This window comes from Marmota flaviventris, chromosome 16, assembly GCF_047511675.1.
Source record: "Marmota flaviventris isolate mMarFla1 chromosome 16, mMarFla1.hap1, whole genome shotgun sequence".
NCBI lineage: Eukaryota > Metazoa > Chordata > Mammalia > Rodentia > Sciuridae > Marmota > Marmota flaviventris.
The window spans coordinates 16,188,121-16,210,927 of NC_092513.1; the positions used below are offsets into that span (position 1 = coordinate 16,188,121).

The 22,807-nt window shown below is 43.3% G+C and overlaps 1 protein-coding gene across 1 annotated transcript in view; it reads left to right on the plus strand.

The window, feature by feature from the left end:
- Ccbe1 (collagen and calcium binding EGF domains 1) overlaps positions 1–22,807 on the plus strand; it is a 214,719-nt gene that overhangs the window by 139,986 nt on the left and 51,926 nt on the right. The gene's annotated exons all lie outside the window — the stretch shown is intronic.

A 22,807-nucleotide genomic window follows, 5' to 3' on the forward strand; every position in this document is an offset into this window, starting at 1 on the left:
TCATATGTAACCTGTCTTAGGGCAGGGAAGGGATATTTGTGCCTAAACTGAATACTTGTTAACTGGGATTAACAATGAGTAGTATGTTTAGTCAAATGCATTTTTTTTTTCTTAAAAATCCATTTTTGTCAGTGAACAGCATCCACTCTCTTCCTACTAGGGTCACTCTGCTTTGGTTTTGGAGAATTTCTTCCTTTCACTGGTTGATTGCCCTCCCATCCTGGTCCCAGGGTGAGTGCACATGCATGAGGTGCGAGCCAGTCACACTTTCCCCAAGTTTCAGTGATGAGTGCATAATTAGGCACATGGCCCAACCTCCCATAGAAGAGAGTAAATCCCGGACTTGGACAGCCCTGACCTGAGACATGTGAGACCCTGAGATTGTGGTATTGTCCAGTTGTGAGCCTGCAGCTGTGAGAGGGCCACCATGCAAACCCCAGAATGGAGCAGCCCTGGGGCACAGGCTGAGACAGGGATCCCAATGGAACCTCTTGTGCTCTGGATCCAAGCTGCCCCTCTTAACCTGGGTTTTTCTGGTTGTGTGTGACAGTAAGTTTCCTTGCTGCATGAGCCAGTTCAGTTAGATTTTCTTATACTTTCAACTAAACACCACCTGATACAGAAACCAGATAGGAAAATGATAAGCAGATGCTGAGTCACTTGCTTCCATCCTGTAGGCTGTCATACACCCAAACTTCACTTTTGCCTTTGTTGTGGGAGCCTATAAAGCTAGGAGTGCCTGTCCCAGGGGTATTTAGAGACGGGAGTTTGAAACAACTGTGAAGAAGTGTCTCATGGGGGTGCCTGTGTCTGCTTCGTGACTTCAGGGCGAAGGGATATTGTTGGAGGCCTAGTTGTCTGATTTTTCTCCTTGATTTAAAATTTTGTTAGTGTTAAGGCATTAGACATTAAAGATCCAGTTTTCACCCTGCTTAGAAGCAAAACATCTTTTTTTTTTTTTTTGTCACACTGGAAATCCATGTACTTTTTTAAAAATTCTTTTTAGATATATGTGACTATTTTTTGACACACATGTGCAGTATAACTTCTATTAGGATCCCATTCTCGTGGTTGCACATGACGTGTAGTTTCACTTGTGTCTGTATACGAACAGGAAAGTTAGTCCCATTCATTGTACTGTCTTCCCTCTTCCTATTCTTTCCCTTTGTCCAATACAATGAATTTCTATTCTTCCCTCCCCCACCATTGTGTGTCAACACTCACATATTCACAGCCACATCAATGTTTATAGCTGCTCAATTCATAATAGCTAAGTTGTGGAACCAACCTAGATGCCCTTTTTTGTGGAATATGTACACAATGGAATGTTCCTTAGCCATAAAGAAGAATGAAATTCTGGCATTTACCAGTATAATGGATGGAACTGGAGACTGTCATGCAAAGAAACCCAGGGTCATACATATGCTAGACAGGGGCTCCAGTACTGAGTCACACTCCTATTGTCTCCTGCATTCACATTCTTGTATTTTAGCCTGAGAATCTTTTCCTTGAGCTCTTATGCATTGACTTGAATGTGAAGTGTGGGAATCGGTCCCTGTGTGGGATATCATACTTGGTTCCTCTCTGCTCTTCACTGAAATAATTTAAAAAAAAAAAAAAAAAAAACTTAGTTTAAGTAAAATTTCTTTAATCAAGTAAGTATTACATACTGTTTTACAGAATTTAAAAAACACTATTTAACAATAGTAATTCTCATTTTTTATTTTATTAAAAAACATTGTTTAACATTTAAACTGGGTAACTTTATAAACATTGAGATTATACAGTAATCTGTTTATATTCTGCTTTCCCCCTTATTGTTATTAACCCCTTCATGTATTATAATGGTTGCATTACACTATCATTTAAAAAAAATTATAGTACTCCATTATATGGATTATATTATTTTAGAAATTCCTAATAGTTGGATGTTCAGTTTATTTCCAGTCTTTTTCCTCTTTCCCAAAATAGGACAAAGAACATCCTTTGTGTACATTAGTTGTCATTTTGTTAGAATAAACCCCTACACAGTGGAATTTTCTGGATACAAGTTACTTTTCAGAAAATTGCACCAATTTACATTTTGGCCAGCGTAGTATGAAACAGCTTGTCACACTCATCTACTCTGGGTGTTAGTAAAAGTCCCTTTCACACGGGCAGTTTTATGAGTAGGATTTAAAATCCTCCCCTGCTGAACTGTAAACCCTGAGGACGGGCTGAGCACATATTCTGCCAGTACCTCCCAGGGTGCCTGGCAGAGAGCGTGTGCCGACACATGATTCTGTGGAGGAGAAATGTACATGAGAATTTCAATTGCAGTTCAATGAGCATTAACATTTTGCCCTCCAAACTTTAGAGTACCGCATCCATAAAACCAACAGGAGATCCATCTTGGCCACAAATCTCACATGTTGCTAAGTGGCACTGGAAGGTCACTGTCATCAGAGCTCAGCCTTTTGAGATGCACCAGCCCTATTTAAATGACTGAATTTGTGGTGTTCCATCCTCTTTCCGTGCTGTTTTAACAATTCTACAACCAAATGAGTGATGTCTCAAGTTTTCTTCCAAGGCTCTTAAACTCTTTGTGACATTCTTGAAGTCATTCAGAAGTTTCCTTAGAGCTATTTAGCATCCCAGAGTCCTTGATTATTCTCACACTTAGCACCAACATCCCCACTTACGATGGTGCCCCTTATGATTCTCAACTTTATGATGGTTCAAAACATACCCATACAGTCACCTGTCATCTTTAGTATTTAATAAATTACACGAGGTACCATATTCAACACTACTATAAAATCGGCTTTGCATGAGATGATCTTGTCCACTTAGTCTAGTGGAAAGGTCAGCAGTGTGTTAAGGTAGGATCAGCTGAGCCAGGATGATTTGGTATAGTAGATGTATGAAATGTGTATTTGATTTGATATTTTCAACTTATGGTGTGTTTGTCAGGAAGTAACCTCATTGTAAGTTGAGAGACATAAGATTAGTCTGGAACCTCATGGTGTCTATTTCTTCCTCTTTTGGTGCTGGTCATGAAGCACAGAGCATTGTGCATGTGGTGTTATAGAGGCAGAGCCATTAAGTTACAGGCAAACCTTGCAGCAGTCTTGGTGGAGCTGACCCCCCCACACACACACCCCTTGTGTCCTCATGTTTGCAGTGTGTGGGGAGTTGCCAGCTTCCCTCAGGAAGCATCTCTGTCACCTCGCCTGTTGATCAGCTGGCACAGCTGTCCACACAGATAAGCAAAGAGGCACATTTAACAAGAGCTAAATCTACAGGGATTATAACTGAAGTCAAGAGCGACTATGAAGGCCAATTAGGGAAGATCTGTTAGCAAACAAGTCTTCAGAATTCTGATCATAGTTACATTATGAAGTTTTCTTCGCATTACTTTATTCAATTTTCTTCAGTAAAGAAGTGGTGATGAACACTGCTTCATGTCCAACCCAGGAATGGTACAGCGTCGCCTTTCTCCTGACACTGAGGAAAGGCACAAGCTCCCTCCAGCCCCAGCTTCCCAGAGAAACACCCTGCTGAGTTCAGAACCACGGACAGTGACGCTGGAGGTGGCATAACCCAGCACCCAGCAATCTTGGACTTTGGTGATCCTGCGACAGATCCCTCCCTTGATTTCTGGGACTTCGTAGGCCCTGCTGAATGATCAGGGAATGTTCACTGTCTCCCCTAAACTCACGGAAATGGGTCATTGGTGACCCTGAATCCCTCGCCAACCTAGTACTAACGCCAGTAGAAAGACTGGGTGCTCTGGAACTTCTTTGCATCCTCTGTCAGCGGCACTTGTTTTTAAGTGTGACGTGGAAAGGAATAGAATTGATGAGGTGACTTCACCAAATCAATGCATACTTGCACTCAAATCATAATATGCAGTTTCGAAGAGACTGGGGGCCTCTAGGGCCCAATGATATTTGGCAGAGCAGAAGCAAGATGATGGTGTTTATTGCAGGGGAGTGAGCTTTGGCTTGGGGTGTGGTTACACGTGGTGCTCCCAAGGCATGAAATTCTTTGTGAAAACGATTTTTTTTTTTTACCTTAACAGCCAAGCTATCCCCCCCTGAGGCTTACCCTTACTTACATGCATAAAACAGGCACAAATTCCTTCTCCAGTGAAAGGAAACTGACTACAAGATAGCTAAATTGAATAGTCCAAGAACTCCAAATAGCTGAGATTTCTTATAAGTAGCAGCAACATACAAGATCAGTTTGAGTGTGAACCATGGAATTAGTTCACAGTAGTGCAAGCCAATTTGATGCCTTGTTTTTCCTTTTCTCAAAAGGGCCAAAGAGGTGATCAGAACAGTGAGTTGCTTGTACCATTTTTCTGCGGCTTGTCAACTTCCAATGTTGCTAAAATGGGGGGAAAGAAGCTAAATGACTTGTATTATCAGAATCTGGTCCTCGGTTATCTATCCCACCTCCCATAGGGAAAAATGGTGGGGGGAAATCTTAGTTTAGACCCTTCTTTTTTGTACAGTTTAAGTGTATGAATATGAGCAGAAATAGCAGGAAGTGTATTCAAGTCACCTTGCTACACTAGGAAGCTTAGGAGCCTGAGATATTGGTAGGAGAAAAGGTCATGCAGTGCCGAGGAAGACAAAGTGGAAAAGTTGAATTTTGACAAACTCATATCCTGGCAGATGATGGCATGAACAGCCAGGGCAAACCCTCACCAGTACACTCTTGATGTTGGTGTGATGTCTGGATACGTGGCTGTGTATCCCACACTCCTATGCAGTCTGCTGAAGCCCTGCCCAAGAGAGCCGGGAACTGACCTCCAGAAAGTCTGGAGCCTCAGGAACCAGGTCACAATGTAAGAACCAGTTAAACAGAAACTTGGCCAGCCAACCAAGGAGGGTTGTGGTAATGAGCCAAATTATGTCCTAGGAAGAAAAACAGACCCTGAGTGAGTCATAACAGGAGGGTAAACAAAGATAAACTGCAGTGACCTCAGAACCCGCCTTTCAGCACAGATGCTTTCACCCCATATCAGTGGAATGTTAATGACTTGCATCCCTCCAGAGGTCCTGTTGCAACAGCAAACACTGGCAGCTACTATCGCCCCTTGACAAGTTTGCTGGCCCTTCTCCTTTTCACTGGCTCTTTCTTATCCTTCAGCCTCAGTGAAGACTTGCAGACATTTGCATTCCTAGCAGGAGAAAGTCTTAAGAGGAAATTCTGTGTCCTTATCCCCTTTTCTTCACAGCATGGCTTCTAAGGATCAAGGCAATTATGGCCTGCAAAGTGACTTAGAATAAAGAACGCAAATAGTTATGGAGTGTTAAACACAGTAAGCCCTGTACTTAAGCCTGCCTTCAGTTCTTCAGTTCCAGTCTCCCTCACACCCGTGAAGGAGGTCCTCCTGATAGGCCCATTTTGGAGATAAGGGAACTGACCGGGAAGATGAACCTGCCAAGTCACACCTGCCAAGTGACAGATTTTTCTCACTATGCAGTTTTCATCAGTCTCATTACACTATCTTCTCTTCTCCAACTGTGCCTGACATAGGCTGCCTCTCAGAGGACTTGTGTGCCCCATCCAAAGGACTACTGCTCAGATAAAATCAGAACATCACAAATTGCTGGCATCAGAGATGAGAACTGAGTAACTCTGAAAAGACCTGGTGGAGCAGAAATTTTTCTTACGGTGGAGGGCGGATACTGGGGGTTGAACCCAGGGGCGCGTTTAACCATTAAGTCATATCCCCAACCCTGGAGAATTTTTCTTTTTTAGTTGCTGATAGATCTTTATTTTTTTAATACGTGGTACTGAGAATCGAACCCAGTGTCTCACACATACCAGGAATGTGCCCTACTATTGAGCCCCAGCCCCTGGAGAATCTTAAAAAATAGGCAAAATTTTGCCCCCCCCCCCCCCCACAAAACATACCATTTCCAATCTACAACTTAAGGCTGTTAGCATATAAGGAGGTTAGTACTCCTAAGTGCTAACCGCTTTCTTGTGTTCAGTACCATCTGGTTTTTAGTAGGCATTGGATGAGTAGTGGCTGTTTCTGATAGAGATATGTTGTGTTTATTCCTGAATAATTAGTTTTTTTAAACAAAGCTATGATTTGTACAACTACAATGCCAGCTAGAAAACTTTGAGGGAATATGGGAATTGACATGGTTGGTGTGAAAATGTGACAGGTATGTGCTATCTTGTGTCTCATTCTAGTTCCCAGCTATCTTCCTACCCTTCACGTACATCCACGAATTATTCCTTTTCTCTTGCATTTCGTGTATTACTTCAAGTGACCTTATATCATCTTTGGAGATTGCTGAACATGCCTAAGTTTTAAAAATAAATACCAGGGCTGGCCGGCTTCTCAGCTTTGCAAACACAAAAGGAAGACCGTGTGTTTGTGAACGTGGCCTCGGTTACTATAATTCTGTGCATCAGATGAGCTAGAATTGGGAGAGTCAGAAATTGGAATTAGAGACTTATTGATAATCACTGAAAAACCTAAAGAACTGTGGCCAGAGTAGCTTAAAATGTACCTGCTAAAACTGACTTGTCCCTGATGTTTTAGTGATTGAAACCAAAAGGCATTCACTGTTGTGGAGAGGGTGCTCTGGAGCGAGGAGTAAATGTTTGTTCTTTAAAGTCAGCAGATGCCACTTAGATTAGGGTTGCAGCCTTTAAAAAAAAAAAAAAAAACTTTAAGGGGAATAAGAGAAGAGGAAAACATGTCCGAATTCCCCTGGGAAGCTTGTATTCCATAGAAAACAAAGCCCCAGCCAGCAGCTACCCTTGCACACAGTTAGCTCCAGCCTCAGGGACTGAGCCAGCTGAAAATGTCAGTGGCTTTCCCAGCCGCTCTATCCCATGTGGTTCCTGGTGTTGGCAGCCTGGAAACCTGAGCTGCAGGGAAACAAAGAGGTGGATCAAAGCAGAGATGAGCGCCCTCAAGTCTGCTGCTCTCTTGAGGGGGCCACGTGTTGACGAAGGACCCCGTTTTGGAGTACCCAAGAGTCTAGGCACAATCAGCACATGTTAAGTGCCACTGTGAACCGGACTGTCGGCAGCAGTCTGCTAGGTTCAGTAAAATGTGGAGGCTCTGCATCTATGGGCCTCAGTTCCCTCTCTGCTGCAGGGAGCATATCTGTTTGCAGTTAAGTTTTTGAACACAATGTTGCTGTGAAAGAGAATTGGCCTGTCCTTCCAAGAGCCTGTGAACTAATCTTACAAATTTGAGATAGGCAAGTGGTATGGTGTGTGCATGCTTATTAGAAAGGCGCGTGAAGCATGGCTTGTATAAGAGGGTGATAACGCTGTTTTTGTTACCGTGTCACCATGCAAAGATGCCCAACTATGTCCTTGGATTCTTGAGGAAAGAGCTTGAGGGTAGCTGGCTTCCAGCCCCTGCTCCTACAACCTCTGAAGCAGAAACCTGTTATTTCCTCCTCAGATGGCAGTGTGGGGACTGATGGAAGCATAAAGGAACCATTAAACCCAAAGACAGCAAATACGGTGCCTGTGTGCCTCACATGAGCAAGAATCACAGGCTAAGGTCATTCGATCCGTTGCCTTAAATACCTATTTTTTCCCATGGTTTCTCTCTGGGTCTGCCCTTTGTTCTCACCTTCCTGTGCTTTTTCAATTTACACAGGTCCCACACGATGGCTGCCCTTGCTGTGGAGTTGCTCAGTTCTTCTTCCCACAACTGGTATTAATCTACTCTATCAAAAATCTTAAGCCAGTGTGGTGACAGACACCTGTAATCGCAGCAGCTTGGGAGACTGAGGCAGGAGGATTGTAAGTTCAAAACTAGCCTCGGCAACTTAGCAAGGCCCTAGGCAACTCGGTGAGACCCTGTGTCTGAATAAAATACAAAAAAGGGCTGAGAATGTGACTCAGTGATAAGTGTCCTCCAGTTCAATACCTGGTATCAAAAAACAAAAAAATTCCTAAGCAAAATTAATCAGCTCAGCCCAGCTATGCTTGGCTCCCTTAGGCAGGGATCCTCTAATGGGAGGGGTTCTAAACTGGGATGCACTGGGCAGAAGTGGTGCTTTCAGGCTACAAAAAGGGTCAAATTCCCTTGAATTTAATACTTACCATTTGGCTTGACTGTCATCAATTCTAAGACACAGTTGCATTTTTGATCTCTGAAATGGGGATGCATCTTTGCATCTGTTAGGAGGCAGCAGAGAGCTACAGTGCCACTGCCTGAGGTACACAATGAATACACTGTCATCAAAACTTGCATCAGGACTTCAAATGGTTGGAAACCCCGAAGACACAGTAGAGACTCTAATACCCCGGACAACCAAGCATGGGTCATGGGCTAATCCCATATCCTTAGCATTCCCGAGCAGGGGCCATAGGCAGGCTCTAGTGCTCACACAGCCACTTCCATGACCTAATTCTTCAGGGATTCTTAAAATGCCATCATTGCCAAGGCTCCTAATAGGATGAAGGGTATGTTTTGTGGTGTGGCAGAGTTGCCAAGATAAAGTTGAGATTCAGAAGAGTTAAGTGCCAAGCTCTTTTGTTTTTATATGTATATATGCCTGTGATACTTCATCTAATTAGGATCTAGAACTATTTGAGTAAATACAGAAGAGCTTTAGCAATAATGAAGCATTGATTGGCAACTTTAAATTTTTTTACTCAGACTAAAGGATCATCCCACAACTAATAACTGTCTCAGTCAATGAAATGTGGTGACATCAACAGAGGTAGCAGAGTTCCAAACCTTAAAGATGGTTAAGTCCTAATAAATACATCACCTCACTCTCTCCCTCAGAATTCATGCCCACAGCAGACATGGCAGACGATCCCGTGATTCTCTACCATTCACATGGCAGCAATAGTGGTCATGCAGAATAGACACTGGAGTATACTTGTTCTTCACAAAGACGTCACAATGTTGGAAGCACCTGGATTCTGTCGTGACAATGGTTCGTGTTCAGTTTTGAACTCTCAGCGTCACTGTGGCTTGGTGTTCAGATTCTCTGGCTTTTATCTGGATTCCCACCCATGACCGCCCCCCCCCCCCGCCAGGGTCCTTGGGTAACAAAGTGCACCGTCACTCCATTCTCCAGCCTTCCCCTTAAGCCACCTTACTCCATCCCTTTGAAAACATGTTGGGTCATTTCAACAACTATTCGTCTTCTCCCTCAGCTCATTAATAATGGCACTCACTAGATCGGCTCACTTAAAAATATCTTTCAGAGAGAAGAGGGCATCTGAATTTCAGGAAGGTCAGCAAAGAGCAACATGAGATAATTATTTTCTAATTCCCTCCTGTATGAAAATGGCTCATGTCCACTAGGCCCTGAAGTTTCTCTTTCATGTGGTGTACCACTGCAAACTTGAGAAATGTGAGATTCCAAATGGGTCCAAAATCTCATTGTTTCAATGTGTGCCCATGAGGAGTACTGGTTAAGGACCAAATTCTTTGTTTTTCTTTTTGTGTCCCCTGGTATTAATTTCATTCAAATAAAAATGGAGACATTCTTTTAGTTTTCATCATGCATCTAGGAATGCACAATGAGAATGGAAACAAGTTATTTCTGGAATTTTATTACAAAATTTTAAATTATAAAATTTTATTTCTGGAATTTATAATTTAATGGAATTAAATTATTCCTATAAATTTTATATATATATATTTATTTATTTATATATATATTTATTTATTTATTTATTTATAAACTCCTGACAATTAGGAGTTTGGTTTATGTTGATAGCAATTGATGTGTAGATGGTATCTAAAAATTTTGATTAAATCGATTGCTATCAATTACAGCTACTGCATAGATGGAAATGAGTGAAAGATTAAATGCATCTTGATAGGGATAACTTGTACAATAACTTTTTCTTTAAATGTGCTGCTGGGGATTGAATCCAGGGCCTTGTGCATGTGAGACAAGCACTCTACCAACTGAGCTATATCACCAGCTCTGCACATTAGCTTTTGATTTTGACATTAAGCAATGCCCAAGAGGCAGTGAACCATGTTGATGAACATGGAAATAATGACAGCCACTCTCTGTGGCCAGAGAGTCTGACAACTTCACTTAGCATTATCTTCTCTAACTCCATCCATTTACCTGCAAATGCCATGATTTTATTCTATGGCTGAGTAATATTCCATTGTATATATATGCCACATTTTTAATCCATTCATCCACTGAAGGGCATCTAGGTAGGCTCCACAGTTTAGCTATTGTGAATTGTGCTGCTATAAACATTGATGTGTCCCTGTAGTAGGCTCTTAAGTCTTTTGGGTATAGATCGAGGAGAGGAATAGCTGGGTCACATGGTGGTTCCATTCCCAGATTTCCAAGGAATCTCCATACTGCTTTCCATATTGACTGCACCAATTTTCAGTCCCACCAGCAATGTATGAGTGTGCCTTTTCCCCCACATAGACCAGGGTGGCACAGAAGCCTGCCCTCAGCAAGGTCCTCCTCACCACCTACTGGGACATGGCCAACCTATGTCCCAGTAGGTGGTCTAAGTAGAATAGTCAAGAAATGATCCTTGGAAGCCAGGGGCTGGATCCTGGCTTTTACGAAGGAGGGCGTGAGGCAGGATGGGTCATGGAAGAAATGGAACATGCAGAAGGCCTTGGCCGTGGCCAAGTTGGACTTGCTGGGGACTCAGAGCCTGAATTCCTGTGTAGAGTGTGTGCCATCATTTGGTCACAGATGGATGTGGCCTAGGTGCAAGCAGGGACAGTTGTTGAAATGGAAACAGGTGGGAAGAATCACATTAAAATTGACAGGTCTTGACATTGGGAAGAAGTGAATGAATTTGAGGGTTTAAGTCTTAAAACGGTTTAGAGAAATTGGATGAGAAATTCTGAAGTAAATGTTGGTTTTGGAAGAAAACACATGGTTGCTTTTCAGATGTTTTGACTTTGAACAGTTTATGAGGTCCCTTGGTGAAGATTTCCTGGGGTCATTGGAAAATGGGGCTCAGACTGGAGTGAGAGGTTGGGCCGAGGATGCAGTTGTGGGAATGAGCAGTTACAAGAAAGGCCCTGACGAGGGCCACCGTGGGGACAGATGAGCCAGTGGGCTGAAGAGAGACTTGAGCTAAGTAAACCTCATCAAAGACGACTGGAGAAGAGGGTAGGGTGGGGAGAAAGACCAATTAGGTCCCCAACATTGTTTTTCAGGGAGAGTAATAATCACCTTACAGGAAGCAAAGGTTTAGGTTGATACTCCTCAGCTGTCATCCCAGAGACTGTGGTTGTGAATTTGATCTTTTGTCTGCACCTCCAGGTCTATCTTCTACTCTTAACTCCTGCTCTCATCCAAGGAGGCTGCCTGTGCACACAGGCACATAGGCCTCCCTTGTCCCGTGACTCCCTTCTTGCAATGCCATGTCCTTTGTCTTTGTCTTTGTTTTTTTTTTTGTAGATGGGCACAATCTTTATTTTTTATGTGGTGCTGAAGATCGAACCCGGCACCTCACACTTGCTAGGCAGGCGTTCTACCACTGAGCCACAACCCCAGCCAAGGCCATGTCTTTTGAAGGTCATTGCTCCTCCCAGAGTGGTACCTTTTCTCCTGCTGGGCGTGGCTGTCTCTTCCTCTGTTCCTTTAGGAAGTAGGGCGGTATCTTGGTTTCCTTGGGCTGCCATGATAAAGGACAAGGGATGTCTTAAAACAGAAATTACTTCTTCCACTGTTCCGGAATTCAGAAGCCTGAAATCCAGGTGATACCAGGGTTGGCTCCTTTGGAGACCTTGAAAGAGGAACTGTCCCGCCTCTATTTGCTGGTGGTTGTGATACTCCTTGGTATTCCTCGTGGGTGCCTTATACTGCCTCTGCCTCCGTCTGCACGTGTCCACCTTCTCTGGGTCCTTTGTGGTCATTAGATTGAGGGCCCACCCTAGTCTAGCATTGATCTTAATCCTTATTTCCATCTGCATTGACCCATGTTCTGAGGTTCCTGGGTAGATGAGAAGGGGGGGTGTACTATTAACCCCCTCAGCTCTATTGTGCCCTTGGCCCCAAGTTCCTGTACTTGCTGTCCTCATTTCCCTGCCCCCACCCCCATTTTGATTTCAGTCCTTGTGTTAATAAACCCTCCTTGTCTCATCCTAATTTCAGTGTGCCCTCCATCTGGGGTTGGGGTTCTGAGTGGTTAACATACTGTCAGTAAAATTTTTTAACCTCGTGTACAAACCTAGATTAGAACTAATTGTCCACATCTCTTTTGGGCTCAGCAGTCAGGAAAACCAGCATTCAAGTGTGCTCTCTCCAGCCTAAATTTCTGCTGTATTTATCCTTTATTTTGAGTGACTCTTGTTTTGTTCTCATTTTAACATGCTTTTGTTATTATAGAAGAGATGAAATTGGATAACTTAGTAAGAAAAATGCTTGATCTCCAAGTCTCCCTTTCTCTTGCCAAATCAAATCCAAGCATCTATTTTTCACATTATGGGGGATGAACAGTGGCTAATCAAAAGCATCATGTCTTGAGTTCACCCTGGTTGATCATGACTGAAAGAACATGTAAGTTAGTGTTTCCTGAGTGTGTACTTCCGTGATTCTATGCAATCGTGATAACCTGACTTCAGGATAAGGGTTTCACAGCACAATTAATACATCTCTGGTGTCCGGCCCGGTGATGGGCTTGCATCCCGCTGGGCTGGTGCTTGGTCTTCTGTTTAGTTTGAGGATGTTGTCACAGGGGCCTTGGCAAGATGAGGAATACGAAAGACAAATCCTGTTTCAACCCTTAACAGTTTGAATGTGGCCTCTTCTCTTCTCCTTCCATCTCATGAGGGAGCTTTGAAGCATTATCAAGATGAGGCAATTTTTCATAGAAATTCAGAGCTGGAAGACAGTAACCCCAGAGTCTGTCATTTCGCAATGAGAAGATAAAGGCCCAGAGGGGCAGATCCATCCCGCAGTGCCTGGGATGCCTGCACGTAACAGCGGTGTGGTTGACACTTTGGCCTCCAGTGGCATTGTGATTTGTTCTATGTGACCATGGCAGAGTCCGAGTGACCACAAAGAGCAAGTGCTGTAAAAGTTCAGGGGGGGGAGAGTGTTACTGGCTGCTTGGCTTAGAGAGCCAGAAAAATGTCTATGCAATTGTGATAAGATGACGTGGGATCAACCCCGAAAGGTGGGTAGAGGTTATGTAGGTTCTGGTTCCCATGGGTCAGGCAGAAGAACATTTCACACTCCTGCTGGTGGTCATTTAAGAGAATTTGCCACCGAAACTGCCTGTAAAAAATGCAGCTGTCTATTTAGCACTCCCAAGGCCTATGCTATTTAATTTGCTGGTCAACTTAAGTCATAAGCTTTTCATTTAAACGGGAGAGGACAGTAGTGATCAACCAGAACACTCAATTAAAAAAAAAATAGTACTTGGGATAGGAAACAAAAGGGTGCATTCTAGGATCAGATACTACTGATAATAATGGGGAAGTTTTACTGAGGAAAATAATTTTGAGTGGAATAAGTCTAGACTACCCTATTGAGAGCATGGACATAGCTCACATCTAACTTTTTAAACCGAGTTTTTTGGGTTCATTCCAGAGCTGCCTAAAATCTATCAAACTCCAGTATGGGAATTTATAAAGACTGACACTGAGACCCTGTGTGAGTATATTTAGCTGTCAGAAATTCAGTGATCTTTGATGGTTTTCTTCCACCTTTGAGGTTTTCTGTTCAGTGAGTGAATTGGCTGAGTAACATGGTTAGCACTGAACCTTCTGAGGGAATTAGAGATGAGCAAGGTGCACCTCTTGCCTTGTAGGAGTTCACGGGCTGGATGGAAGGACAAACATGTCCAAGAGGAGTTGGAGGAGAATGTGCTGCAGGGGGCGGGCGTCTCTGGGCTGGGCCCGCAGGTGGAGCTGAGGCTCTTCCTAGAGAACTTAAGACATTTGCTGTGTGACTGATCAGTTGGAAACAGTAGGGAAGACCCGGCAAGAGCATAGTGGGGCCACTTGTGCTTGGCTAAGGATTTGGACTTGATTTGCAGGGAGTGGGAGCCAAGAGGTTATATTACGTGAGGTGATAAGAAATTTTTTTAAAAAATTTGCACTTGATATAATATAGACAGAGAGGAAAATGAATTAAGAGGTTCTGAAAAGGGTGAGAGATCTTAAGGTCTGTTCAGACCTTAAAGGATGCTGGCAGCAGAGATGGAGAAGGGAGATGGATGTTAGAAACATGTCTGGGTGGCAGTGCTGGAAATCAAGGGGTAGAATAATAGCATAATTGGGAATCTGGGCTTTGGAGTCAGACAGATCTGGGCACAAATTCCAGCCCTGCTGCTTACTGGCTCTAGGACCTGGCCAAGTTGCTCAACCTCTCCCAACCTCAGTTTCCTGATTGATGCCTGTCTGTGGTACCAGTTGAGAGCCCTCAGCAGGATGATTGAGTATGTAATAACACGCTCAATAAATAATAGCTGCTGCCACTGGTATTACACCCAGGTATCCCAACTTCCAGCTGGTGAGCCTCCAAATTCTATTGCAAGTATCATTACTGTCAATGACACTCGATGGGGAGTGGGGGGAACTTGACACCTGGGCAGTTCACATGGCTCACTCATGACCACCAAGTACCTATATGTCTCGGCAGGCTGTGTCACGTCCACATCACAGGCTGGTCCTTGAAGGGAACAGGCACAAACCCATCCCCTTGGAGGAATAATGGGTCAGGGCACCAGTCTGATGGGACGTTGGGAGGCTGTCTTGTGTGAGAACCTTTCCTCTCACTGTTTGCTGGTTGTGGTTCAGTGGTCTCTGTCCCTTTGCTATGGGATTTGTCACTGACCGGGGACACAGAAGTTAGGTGTCCTTTGATGGGGGAACAGTGCAGAACTGGAAGGGATTCAGCAGGCTTCCTCCCAGCCAGGGAGAGAGCGCTGTTTGGTTTCCGCCGCCTAGCAACCGAGTCGCCTCAGCCAAGGAGCAGGGGTTCTTGCAGCTCCGCTCTGGCGCGCCTTTCATTTCTGAAGTGGAATTTATGGCTTTGTCCCTAATGTGCCTTTTTTTTTTTTTTTTCTTTTGGAAATTAGATCCACAAAGCCAAGTCATGTAAGCTCGAAAATTCCAAGGGCTTGGGAGTCGGGCTCAAGTTCACTGCTAGACCAGTGTTTAGAGCTGCCCTCTGGCTCACCTTTGTTTAGATAAATAATTGAAAGTGTGCCATTTACAAGGCTGGGGCTCAGAGGCGCACAGAGGAATCTGGCTGAAGGCTCCTTAATTGGAAGCAGCAGATAACCAGCAACACAGCCCGTTCCTCCCTTGGGAAGTTAACTGGGGATGCGGAGATTATCTTTTTTTTTTTAATTGTGTTCTTGGGTTGCCCAAATTAAAGGATGGCATGCATATGACCCTTACCTGACATGAAAAGCAAATGGGCTCCCCTATCCCACTGGGGGATGGTTTAGATCACGAGGTGACAATGCTGCCCTCTGCTCACGCTTGGAGAGCCATGACTGGGAGGCCTGGGCTGGGTGCTGAAGGGTGGCACTACGGGAGGCTGGGGCCTTGCCCTGGAGCACCAGCCAGGTGGAAGAACAAAACACTCTAAAATTCCAGGACATTACAGATGGTGTCCTCAATCTTGGCTGTTGTTTTGTGCTGACTCCAGGATCCAGCCCAGAGATGGGCTTGATTGTTCCCTTCCTTGGACCTGGGCATAGGTCTTCTTCTCTTAGTGGATTGCAGCATGCAGCCAGGACAGAGAACCACTGATTCTTTTTTCCCCTAAACATCCTGAGGTTGCCACGGGTGGTAAGAATGTGGGTGTTTAGTGCAGTGGAAATCCCTCCCCAGTAGATGAGAATTTGGGGAAGGCTTCAGGAGGAATAGAGCAGAACCTCAAAGAGAAGAGGGTCAAGTAAGAGAGGACGAGCCACACTGCAGCTCAGCAGCGGAGGACTGGAGCATCCCGTCCCTGCCTAGCTCATCGGCTTTTTTTTTTTTCTTTTTTATTGTTGGTTGTTCAAAACATTACATAGTTCTTGATATATCATATTTCACACTTTGATTCAAGTGGGTTATGAACTCCCATTTTTACCCCATATACAGATTGCAGAATCACATCAGTTACACATCCATTGATTTACATATTGCCATACTAGTGTCTGTTGTGTTCTGCTGCCTTTCCCATCCTCTACTATCTCCCCTCCCCTCCCCTCCCCTCCCCTCCCCTCTTCTCTCTCTACCCCCTCTACTGTCATTCATTTGTCCCCCTTGTATTATTTTTCCCTTTCCCCTCACTTCCTCTTGTATGTACTTTTGTATAACCCTGAGGGTCTCCTTCCATTTCCATGCAATTTCCCTTCTCTCTCCCTTTCCCTCCCACCTCTCATCCCTGTTTAATGTTAATCTTCTTCTCATGCTCTTCGTCCCTACTCTGTTCTTAGTTACTCTCCTTATATCAAAGAAGACATTTGGCATTTGTTTTTTAGGGATTGGCTAGCTTCACTTAGCATAATCTGCTCTAATGTCATCCATTTCCCTGTAAATTCTATGATTTTGTCATTTTTTAATGCAGAGTAATACTCCATTGTGTATAAATGCCACATTTTTTTATCCATTCATCTATTGAAGGGCATCTAGGTTGGTTCCACAGTCTTGCTATTGTGAATTGTGCTGCTATGAACATCGATGTAGCAGTGTCCCTGTAGCATGCTCTTTTTAGGTCTTTAGGGAATAGACCGAGAAGGGGAATAGCTGGGTCAAATGGTGGCTCCATTCCCAGCTTTCCAAGAAATCTCCATACTGCTTTCCAAATTGGCTGCACCAATTTGCAGTCCCACCAGCAATGTACAAGTGTACCCTTTTCCCCACATCCTCGCCAGCACTTGTTGTTGTTTGATTTCATAATGGCTGCCAATCTAACTGGAGTGAGATGGTATCTTAGGGTGGTTTTGATTTGCATTTCTCTGACTGCTAGAGATGGTGAGCATTTTTTCATGTACTTGTTGATTGACTGTATGTCCTCCTCTGAGAAGTGTCTGTTCAGGTCCTTGGCCCATTTGTTGATTGGGTTGTTTGTTCTCTTATTGTCTAATTTTTTGAGTTCTTTGTATACTCTGGATATTAGGGCTCTATCTGAAGTGTGAGGAGTAAAGATTTGTTCCCAGGATGTAGGCTCTCTATTTACCTCTCTTATTGTATCTTTTGCTGAGAAAAAACTTTTTAGTTTGAGTAAGTCCCATTTGTTGATTCTAGTTATTAACTTTTGTGCTATGGGTGTCCTATTGAGGAATTTGGAGCCCGACCCTACAATATGTAGATCGTAGCCAACTTTTTCTTCTATCAGATGGCGTGTCTCTGATTTGATATCAAGCTCCTTGATCCATTTTGAATTAACTTTTGTGCATGGCGAGAGAAAGGGATTCAGTTTCATTTTGTTGCATATGGATTTCCAGTTTTCCCAGCACCATTTGTTGAAGATGCTATCCTTCCTCCATTGCATGCTTTTAGCCCCTTTATCAAATATAAGATAGTTGTAGTTTTGTGGATTGGTTTCTGTGTCCTCTATTCTGTACCATTGGTCCACCCGCCTGTTTTGGTACCAGTACCATGCTGTTTTTGTTACTATTGCTCTGTAGTATAGTTTGAAGTCTGGTATCGCTATACCGCCTGATTCACACTTCCTGCTTAGCATTGTTTTTGCTCTTCTGGGTCTTTTATTTTTCCATATGAATTTCATGATTGCTTTCTCTATTTCTACAAGAAATGCCGTTGGGATTTTGATTGGCATTGCATTAAACCTATAGAGAACTTTTGGTAATATCACCATTTTGATGATGATAGTTCTGCCTATCCATGAACAGGGTATATTTTTCCATCTTCTAAGATCTTCTTCTATTTCTCTCTTTAGGGTTCTGTAGTTTTCATTGTATAAGTCTTTCACCTCTTTTGTTAGGTTGATTCCCAAGTATTTTATTTTTTTTGAAAATATTGTGAATGGAGTGGTTGTCTTCATTTCCATTTCAGAGGATTTGTCGCTGATATACAGGAATGCCTTTGATTTATGCGTGTTGATTTTATATCCTGCCACTTTGCTGAATTCATTTATTAGCTCTAATAGTTTCTTTGTAGACCCTTTTGGGTCTGCTAGGTATAGAATCATGTCATCTGCAAATAGTGATAATTTAAGTTCTTCTTTTCCTATTTTGATGCCTTTAATTTCTTTCGTCTAATTGCTCTGGCCAGTGTTTCGAGAACTATGTTGAACAGAAGTGGTGAGAGAGGGCATCCCTGTCTTGTTCCAGATTTTAGAGGGAATGCCTTCAATTTTTCTCCATTCAGAATGATGCTAGCCTGAGGCTTAGCATAGATTGCTTTTACAATATTGAGGTATGTTCCTGTTATCCCTAGTTTTTCTAGAGTTTTGAACATAAAGGGATGCTGTACTTTGTCGAATGCTTTTTCCACATCTATCGAGATGATCATATGGTTCTTATTTTTAAGTCTATTGATGTGGTGAATAACATTTATTGATTTCCGTATATTGAACCAGCCTTGCATCCCAGGGATGAATCCTACTTGATCATGGTGCACAATTTTTTTGATATGTTTTTGTATCCGATTCGCCAGAATTTTATTGAGGATTTTTGCATCTAGGTTCATTAGAGATATTGGTCTGTAGTTTTCTTTCTTTGAAGTGTCTTTGTCTGGTTTAGGTATCAGGGTGATGTTGGCCTCGTAGAATGAATTTGGAAGTTCTCCCTCTTTTTCTATTTCCTGAAGTAGCTTGAAAAGTATTGGTATTAGTTCCTCTTTAAAGGTTTTGTAAAACTCTGCTGTATACCCATCCAGTCCTGGGCTTTTCTTAGTTGGTGGTCTTTTGATGGTTTCTTCTATTTCCTCAATTGATATTGGTCTGTTTAGGTTATCTATATCCTCCGGACTCAATCTGGGCAGATCATATGACTTAAGAAATTTATCTATGCCTTCACTATCTTCTAATGTATTGGAATATAAGGATTCAAAATAATTTTTGATTATCTTGTGTATTTCTGAAGTGTCTGTTGTGATATTGCCTTTTTCATCCCATATGTTAGTAATTTGAGTTCTCTCTCTTCTTCTCTTTGCTAGCATGGCTAAGGGTCTGTCGATTTTGTTTATTTTTTCAAAGAACCAACTTTTAGTTTTGTCAATTTTTTCAATTGTTTCTTTTGTTTCGATTTCATTAATTTCAGCTCTGATTTTCATTATTTCTTGCCTTCTACTTCTTTTGCTGTTGTTTTGCTCTTCTTTTTCTAGGATTTTGAGATGAAGTATGAGATCATTTATTTGTTGGTTTTTTCTTTTTTTAAGGAATGAACTCCAAGCAATGAATTTTCCTCTTAGAACTGCTTTCAATGTGTCCCATAGATTCCGATATGTTGTGTCTGTGTTTTCATTTATCTCTAAGAATTTTTTAATTTCCTCCTTGATGTCTTCTATAACCCATTGATCATTCAGTAACCTATTGTTCATTCTCCAAGTGATGTATGCTTTTTCCTTCCTTCTTTTATCATTGATTTTCAGTTTCATTCCATTATGATCAGATAAGATGCATGGTATTATCTCTACTCCTTTATATTGTCTAAGAGTTGCCCTGTGACATAATATGTGATCTATTTTTGAGAAGGATCCATGTGCTGCTGAGAAAAAAGTGTAACTGCTTGATGTTGGGTAGTATATTCTATATATGTCAATTAAGTCTAGGTTATTAATTGTGTTATTGAGTTCTATAGTTTCCTTATTCAACTTTTGTTTGGAAGATCTGTCCATTGGTGAGAGAGGTGTGTTGAAGTCTCCCATGATTATGGTATGGTGGTCTATTAGACTCTTGAACTTGAGAAGAGTTTGTTTGATGAACATAGCTGCACCATTGTTAGGGGCATATATATTTATGATTGTTATGTCTTGTTGGTGTATGGTTCCCTTGAGCAGTATGTAGTGTCCCTCTTTATCCCTTTTGATTAACTTGGGCTTGAAATCTATTTTATTTGATGAGTATGGACACACCTGCTTGTTTCCGAAGTCCATATGAGTGATATGATTTTTCCCAACCTCTCACCTTTAGCCTATGTATGTCTTTTCCTATCAAATGCGTCTCCTGTAGGCAGCATATTGTTGGGTCTTGTTTTGTGATCCATTCTACTAGCCTGTGTCTCTTAATTGGTGAGTTTAAGCCATTAACATTTAGGGTTATTATTGAGATATGGGTTGTTCTTCCAGCCATATTTGTTTATTTATGTTACTAAATATGGTTTGTTTTCCTCTTTGATTATTTTTCCCCCCTTTACTGTCCTACCTCCCACTGTTGGTTTTCATTGTTATTTTCCATTTCCTCTTCCTGTAATGTTTTGCCAAGGATGTTTTGAAGAGATGGTTTTCTAGCTGCGAATTCTTTTAACTTTTGTTTATCATGGAAGGTTTTAATTTCATCTTCCATCCTGAAGCTTAATTTCGCTGGAAACACAATTCTTGGTTGGAACCCATTTTCTTTCAGTGTTTGAAATATGTTATTCCAGGATCTTCTAGCTTTCAGAGTCTGTGTTGAAAGATCAGCTGTTATCCTGATTGGCTTACCCCTAAATGTAATCTGCTTCCTTTCTCTTGTAGCTTTTAAAATTCTCTCCTTATTCTGTATGTTGGGCATCTTCATTATAATGTGTCTAGGTATGGGTCTCTTATGATTTTGCACATTTGGCGTCCTGTAGGCTTCTAGGATTTGGGATTCTGTCTCATTCTTCAAGTCTGGGAAGTTTTCTCATATTATTTCATTGAATAGACTGCTCATTCCTTTGGTTTGAAACTCTGTCCCTTCCTGTATCCCAATGACTCTTAAATTTGGTCTCTTGATGTTATCCCATATTTCTTGGATGTTCTGCTCATGGTTTCTTAACAGTCTTGCTGAGCTGTCTATGTTCTTTTCCAGTTGAAATACTTTGTCTTCATTGTCTGATGTTCTATCTTCTAAGTGTTCTACTCTGCTGGTAGTATTCTCAATTGAGTTTTTAAGTTGGTTTATTGCTTCCTGCATTTCTAGGATTTCTGTTTTTTATAACCTCTATCTCCCTGTATAGTTGATCTTTTGCTTCTTAGATTTGTTTATGTAATTCATTGTTGAAGTGATCTTTCATTGTCTGATTTTGCTGTCTGATGTCTTCCTTGAGACTCCAGATCATCTGAAGCATGTATATCCTGAATTCTTTATCTGACATTCCATCTGCTGCAGCTATTACCTCTTCTAACGTTGAGTTGACCTGCATTGCTTGTGGTCCTTTCTTTCCTTGTCTCTTCATACTGTTCGCGTTCCTTTCTACTTGGTGAAACTGTTGTGCTATTGAATTTTCCCCCTATATATTTATATTGGTCTTGTATAGTTGTAAAGTCTCCCTCGCAGGCGCGGGTGGCGGCTCTGCCCCTCCTCCAATTGGGACAATGTGCCTACCACGCCGGCAGGCCGCTGGGCCTGCTCTGCCGGTCGGTAGCAGGTCCGCCTACCTTGCAGGCGTGGGCGGCGGCTCTGTCCCTCTGCGGGCCGCTAGGCTTGTTCTGTCGGTGGTCGCAATTCTGCCTACTTTGCAGGCACAGGCAGCGGCACTGCCCCTCTGCAGGCCTCTGGGGCTGTTCTGCTGGTGGGTCGCAGGTCCGCCTACCTTGCAGGCGTGGGGGGGGGGGTGGCTCTACCCTTCCTCAGGCCACTGGGCCTGTTCTGTCTGTCGGTTGCAGGTCTGGCCTGTTCTGATGGTGGTCACAGTTCCGTCTACCTTGCAGGCGCGGGGGGAGGGGGCGGCTCTGCCTCTCAGCAGGCCGCTGCGCCTGTTCTGCTGGTGGGTCGCAGGCCCGCCTACCTTGCAGGAGTGGTTGGCAGCTCTGCCCCTCCGCGGGCCACTGGGCCTTTTCTGTCGGTGGTCACAGTTCCACCTACCTGGCAGGTGCGGGGGGTGGGGGGCGGCTCTGCCCCTCAGCAGGCCGCTGGGCCTGTTCTGTGGTTGGTCACAGTTCCGTCTACCTTGCCGGCGCAGGGGGAGGGGGCGGCTCTCTCATCGGCTTCTTAGAGTAGTTCATCTCTCCCCTCAAATGTGGCCAGTCGCTCACACCAACTGCCCATGGTCCTGACCTGCGTCTCAGAGTGTGAACTGTTCTGTCCTTGTGTTCCCCCCTAGAGCGTGGGGATGGAAGGAGAGGTGCTGTCCCCATGGAGAAGACCCAGCACAGGTTCCCAAGAAGCCCCCTTACCTGGCTGCTCCAACTGAGCATTCTTGGTGCTTCTGGGCTTAGAGGAAGCTTTGCTAACAAAGGCCCAGGGTGTCATATTCACAGTCTTCTCATTCAGATCTTGTCAATGAGCAACTTTTCTGAGAGATGAACTAATCTTCAGACTCTGGGGATGCAAATCCTGGGTCTAAGCCTTCTTCACTTACCATTCGACACTTGAGAACCATTTCTTGGCCTGTAAAGTGTCGATCCTCACAGCGTCCACCTTGTCCATGGTTGTGAGGGTTCCATGGAGCTCGTGCAAAGGGGCAGCTGTCTGCCATGTTACTCGGCTCTGAGGCTGCTGTTAGCAAAGCCCTCTACCCTTTCTGTATTTCCCCATCACAAGGAAGAGAGATCTGACAGTAGCAGAGACATGGTCCTTTGCAACAAGGGTAGGCCCTTCCTTGGATGCTTTCTGTGGAAGGGCACCATGGCACAAGGCCAGGTGAACAGGGAGAGAGCAGCAAACGTGCCGCTGCAGGTGCCCTTGGGCTGTTTCCACAGGCAGAGCATGCTCATTAGGAAGGTGGGGTGGGGACTTAACGGAATATCACTGACAGTCTGTTAGAAAGAGGC